This window comes from Ctenocephalides felis, unplaced genomic scaffold, assembly GCF_003426905.1.
Source record: "Ctenocephalides felis isolate EL2017-DRISC unplaced genomic scaffold, ASM342690v1 CF-g0.4_SCAFFOLD_01492, whole genome shotgun sequence".
Classification (NCBI taxonomy): domain Eukaryota; kingdom Metazoa; phylum Arthropoda; class Insecta; order Siphonaptera; family Pulicidae; genus Ctenocephalides; species Ctenocephalides felis.
The window spans coordinates 40,512,284-40,518,283 of NW_020537646.1; the positions used below are offsets into that span (position 1 = coordinate 40,512,284).

The window sequence follows — 6,000 nt, forward strand, 5'->3', positions numbered from 1 at the left end:
ATATAAATAATGCGCGCTTTCCTATCACCTGATATATGCATAACAAAGCATCAACATCTAATATACAAATAGATTATAATCAGTAAATAAACTAACAAGACAAGTTCAATGATTTTCACATGACGACATTATAACCTAGATTCTTCGGACATTTCAGCAGAATGAATTAGAAATTGACAGTAGCACGCTTCTGTCTGTCCGTTCGTTGTCTCCTCTAGTTAGCACGTGAGTGCCCCGATCGGTTTGGTTATATGATTGCGATTCATTGACAAAATGTGACAAGTTGTAAAGAATAAATGAATGCTTTAATCGAATTTATATAGCTTTCTTGCGAACCAGTCAAATACCACAGATATACAAGAAAATTCATTAATTATTTCAGTTCTTCGGTTAATATATACCGGTTATTAGATTTTAATATGTAAAGGCCGCACATTTTGTTTGAGCGCGATTAACAAAAAAAAGTTACAATTCAGATAAGTAAACGATTAATTAATATTTATATATGACATCGAAATTTACATACAAAAGCAAAAAAATATACGATAAAAATGTATAAATTTTTGTGTAAATACGATAAAAAAAACTGTGTAACTCGAAAAATTCACTTTAATATGTAAAAACCGTGCTAAACGAAAATCACTATAAAAAAGCCCCTTTTATCAGTTTTTAATATGGTGAATAACTAGTCTTTGGTATCGTACCTTAGGGCAAATTGCTGGAACATCCCGTACCGTAACGAAATATTCGAGAAATATTAACTGTTTTCAAATAGATTATTATAAATACTGTAACATTATCGAATATTTATAAGAATTATATAAACTGAATTGCAAAGTTGAAATTATTTATTCAAAGTATATTAGAACTTTAGCCAAAATTAAAATTAAAATTTGAATTATTTTCGATATACAAAAGAAAAAAAAAAATTAAACAAAAATTTATTTTGTAAAAGCAATTATTTTGTTAAAACAAGCTGAAAGTTCTTTGAATCATTCAAATCGGACGCTTAGTTTTCTCAAAAACTGCCATTTTTTGCACAATTAGCTCGGTATCTCCAAAACGGCTGGACCTGCATTTGCCAAAAACTAAACACAACTTCTCCCAATCATTACAAATTGAATGTTTTTTCGATCATTCAAATCGGATACTTGGTCCTTCAGAAACTCGATTTCTAATTTCTGCACTCTTTGTTCCGTATCTCCGTAATAACTAGACATGCCTTTGCCAAAAACTAATCAACACATCTCCCTATCAATAAGAATCGAATATTTTTTGAATTATTCAAATCGGTTGATCCGTGCGCCCAAAAACGTGAACGAAAAAATGCGGACATATAAAACACACACACATCCATTTTATCTGAGGTATGCCAAAATGTTTAGAAATATTCAAAACGTGAAGATATGCAAAAATTTTCATTTTCGATTTTCGACCCATTACTATAATTATCCTAGGGGAAGTTAAAAAATAATATTGATACATTTAGTATCAAACTCACTTAAGAATATATTAATAGTGGCTTCCAACCTTTATTGCACGGCGACCCCTTGCTCTAATAAAAATAATTGTTATAAAGACTCAACAGATATCAGGTTACACATTAATATGCAATATTATGTAAAAATAAGCATAAAAACTTATTTTTTGTTTATTTTTTTAATAACATTTCAAAAATTTTGAGTTATTTTTGAAATAGTATTCTGGAAACAGGTGTGCGCGCCCCCCTTAGAACAGCCTGGCGCCGCCCTGAGGGGTTGCGAAGCACATATTGGAAACCGCGGATTAATTCATTTCAATAATGAAACAAATATAAAAAAACGTATTGTAGATATTGCTGTTATATAAATAAAAATTCAAATCTGTAATTCATTGGAGATATATAAGACTTAACATTCTATTTTTATTCAAATTTATTTGCTACCACTTTGAACAAACTAGCTTATACGCACATAAAATTTAGTTTTGGTCACAAAACAGTGAGTGTCATCTCATCTACATTAGACCACTATCATAAGAATTCGTAGCTGTAACACATTTTGTAGTGTTGTATTTCCACAGAAGAATATTTTGACAGTAAAACAATGAAAATATTATTGTAGACATAAGCTTATTATAGTTTAGTGTTTATAATTTCATGTAAATGCAAAATAATCAAAAACGTGTAAAACGATTTAATAGAATTTGAATAATTTGTAACTAAATTTGAATAATGGTACATTTAGATATATTAAACATTCAATTAAACTAATTAGAATTGACATGCATTGTGTATATAAATCTGTCCCGAGGCTTGAGGTCATACAATTATAAAATTGCACAATAGCCCCGTAATACTATCACCATTTAGTGAATGGTAAAATGAACGGCAGTAAACTCTTCAGAGATTAGGTTCTGAGAAGTTTGCATCATAATTTATACGTATATGTTGATTATTAATGAACCTATTAGCCAATTTTAATTAAGAATCTGCGAACGGTATGCAATTTTCATCGAAATGTGGGACATGTTTGAGAATTCTTTGTTTGTTTTTATAATTAAAAAGGTGCACCGCACGTTTAACCATAAAATTTATAATACTTTCGCATATGACAACGAACGGCCTTCTAGCTGAAGATTTTGCTTGTCTAATAATGCGTACGATTCTGAAATTCCCCAGCGTATGCTATTTTATCATATTTCCATTTCGTAATGAATATAATGTACTAAAAAACTTATAGAACAAACTATATGCGAAAAATAAAATAATTCTTGATACAAACACTCACAAACACGCGGTCAGTATCCGCGCGAGTATTGTGAAAGCAACAGACGAAACACTGCGGTTAAATGTCACACGGTGTTTTCGTACACGAACACTTCACAAGTTATTAACTGACTACTTCCTTGTGGAAGAAAATTGTTAACTCTTTTCATATATAATTTAAATTCGATATAAACTTTCTTAATTCGTTGCAGTTTTCGAGAATGCGATAGTACCGCATCGAGCGTCGTAACAAGACTGGCCGCCTGAAACTGTTCGGCGTGCTTCGAATAAGCTGCCTGGAAAGAGACAGTGGTTTTAGTTCACTTATCAGAGCGAGATTCAGTAGGTACGAACTGCTTGAAATTGGTTTTCTGCGTTTTCTCATTAGAACTTTTCTTTTAATTGCGAATATATTTCATGCAATTAAATTGATTTTAATAGTAATTAGGTAAACTTTTGTACGTGACCATTAGCTATTTATTGCTAGGTGAAAAGATTGTTATCATAGTATTAGACAGCGGATTTCAAACTGTCTAACAATATATATTAAATATATATTCAGAAATTTTATTACACATAATTAATTTGAATTCAACATATTTTTTGTGCCGTTTATTAAAATTAGTATGTCTTTTCAAAGGTTTTTGGACAATAAAGTTGGTAATAAAGTAAATCCCGAAACTAGTTGTAAGTGGAATTCTGTCTTAATGCAATTAAGGCATCGTGCCTTAAAGCAAATTGCTGGAACTTCCCGTACCAAAAATTATTATTTTTTTAAAAACGATTAACATTTTTGAAAAAATTTTACTTCGAAAAAATAAGATTTTTAAGAAACTATGAATTGGACAAAAAATTACTTTTTTTTGAAAAAAAAATAAAAAAATAATAAAATTTTTAAATTTTTTTTTAAATGTTTTCTTTATTTTGACATATTTTGAAAAATCTGAACTTTTTTTTCAAAGCAATCGTACTGATTTAACTGCATAGAGACAAATTATAAAGCGCGTAAGCGCCGCGTCGCTGTCTAACGGATAAACATTGGTACGGAACCCATAGAAATGCAAACAAAATTTATACTTATTGTTAAAATCTCTATAAAATATCTGATAATTTGATGCGCATATGTCTAATGATCATTTTTAACCGCCAAATGGCATTTTTTTTTACTTTTTTCGTTAGATCTCCGAAACCGCTAGACCTGCTCTGAAAATTTGATCAATTCTTCATCTTGTCAATAAAAGTAAAATGTTTTTTGAATTATTAAAATCGGACGCTCCGTTCTATTAAAACTGAGTTACCGTTTTTGGCACTTTTTGTCCCATATCTTCGGAACGGCTAGACCTGTCTCCGCCAAAAACTAATCAGCATGTCTCCTTATCAATACGAATCGAATGTTTTTTGAATTATTCAAATTGCTTCATCCGTGTTCCCGAAATCGTCGACGAAAATTTGTATCCGCACACACATACATACACGCACACACACACACATACATCCATTTTTTCTAAGGTATGCCAAAATATTCAGAAATCTAAAGATATATAAAAATTTTCATTTTCGATTTTTTTGCGATTACTATAACTTACCCTACGGGAAGTTGAAAAAATATATACCAGGACTCTTATCATAACTAGAACAAAATTCGCGCTAAGAAGTGTAAGTTAGGGGTCCTATGGTAGTTACAAAAAATATTGTCCAATGTTTTATGTTGGTTACGAAGAAACGTCAGTGTTATTTTTGTATCAGTTGACAAAATGTGTTTCTTCTGTCCGTTTGAGTTTGTGCATTTGTTAATAAAGAATTCACCAGGAATTGCTCTCAAATGCATAGCCCTTTGACAGTATGAATAGAACAGCTTCAAACCCATATGGAGGACATAATTACTACGTAGTACATTGACTTATTAGTCTAATCATAATACACTCTAAGGATAGAGGACAGTTCTAGGAAATTGTGTAAGAAATCAAGTATGAGCTTCTACAAGAAAGACCAAATATTTAGAATTCTTTCACCTGCTCAAAATTGGATTACCATTTTACACCGATCTGAATATACTTGGAAGAAAATGAATTGCTTAAGAATGTCAAATTTTGCACAGGATGACAGACGATGTAATAAACTACAACTATAATGCTTTGGTAAGGCAGTGTGTTTGCTGATTTATATTTCGATTTGATTGTTTATTTATTATATTATAACATTATCTAGTATATTTTGGTTATTGTGTTATTACAAAGCATAATACGAGTGTAATGCCAAATTTAATTTTAAATACCCAATTACTAAAATTCATTAATTTTTATTTCAATTTTGGCGCCATTCATTTGTATGCCAAAAACAATACCCAGTTACTAAAATTCATTAATTTTCATTTCAAATTTGGCGCCATTAATTTGAATGCCAAAAGCAGCGCCCTCACGTCTGAGTGTAGGACCCTTTACCTATCCCTTCCAAAGGTAAAAACGGGAGGAAAACGTTTATATAAGGGCTTCTTAAACTATGGGTCGCGACCCCAAATATTTATATCATTTCATAACATCACGTCTTGATTTTTGTATGCTCTCAACGAATTCTCAAACTATATGTTTTCATATGAATATGTATATCGTTACCAAATCATTTTCAAAAAAAAATTTTTTTTATGTTTCGAAAATAATTCAAATTTATTTTTAATTCTGACTAAAGTTCTAATATACTTCAAACAAATAATTTCAACTTTGCAATTCAGATTATATAATTCTTATAAATGTTAGACAATGTTACAAAGTTTATAATAATCTATTAGAAAACATTCAATATTCTTCGAACATTTCGTTATGGTAGGGAAAGTTCCAGCAATTTGCCTTAAGGCACAATGCCATAGCCCTATGTATATGACATTCATTAACAAGACAAAGGTGTCACACTCATTTTTTTTGTCAATCAAAACTTTATTAAAGTTGAAGACTCAATTTGAAAAAAAATTTACAAATCTATTTGTAATCATATATCGTACGTAAGCTCATTTTATTTTAATATTTATATAATACTAAACTACCAATCAACTAAATAATGGGATTTGCAATTATGTATATATAATAACTATAAAAAAGCTAATTAAACTCTAATGACTCCAAACGATTCTTTGATAAATCCATGAAATTAAAATAATAGATATGGATTCGATAGAACACAACAACGCTTTGTTTTTTATATCACTTTCATAAAGTTCATAAAAATTGTGCATACTGCATATCTGCACTGCTTTTTATATA

At 30.0% G+C, this 6,000-nt stretch overlaps 1 protein-coding gene across 1 annotated transcript in view; it reads right to left on the reverse strand.

The window, feature by feature from the left end:
* LOC113371239 (DNA topoisomerase 1-like) overlaps nucleotides 1-3,018 on the reverse strand; it is a 46,678-nt gene extending 43,660 nt beyond the window's left edge. The window contains exon 1 of the mRNA XM_026611875.1: nucleotides 2,763-3,018. The gene's annotated coding sequence lies outside the window, so the exon portion shown is untranslated. The remainder of the gene's footprint in view (nucleotides 1-2,762) is intronic.
* Between the last annotated feature and the right edge of the window lie 2,982 nt (nucleotides 3,019-6,000).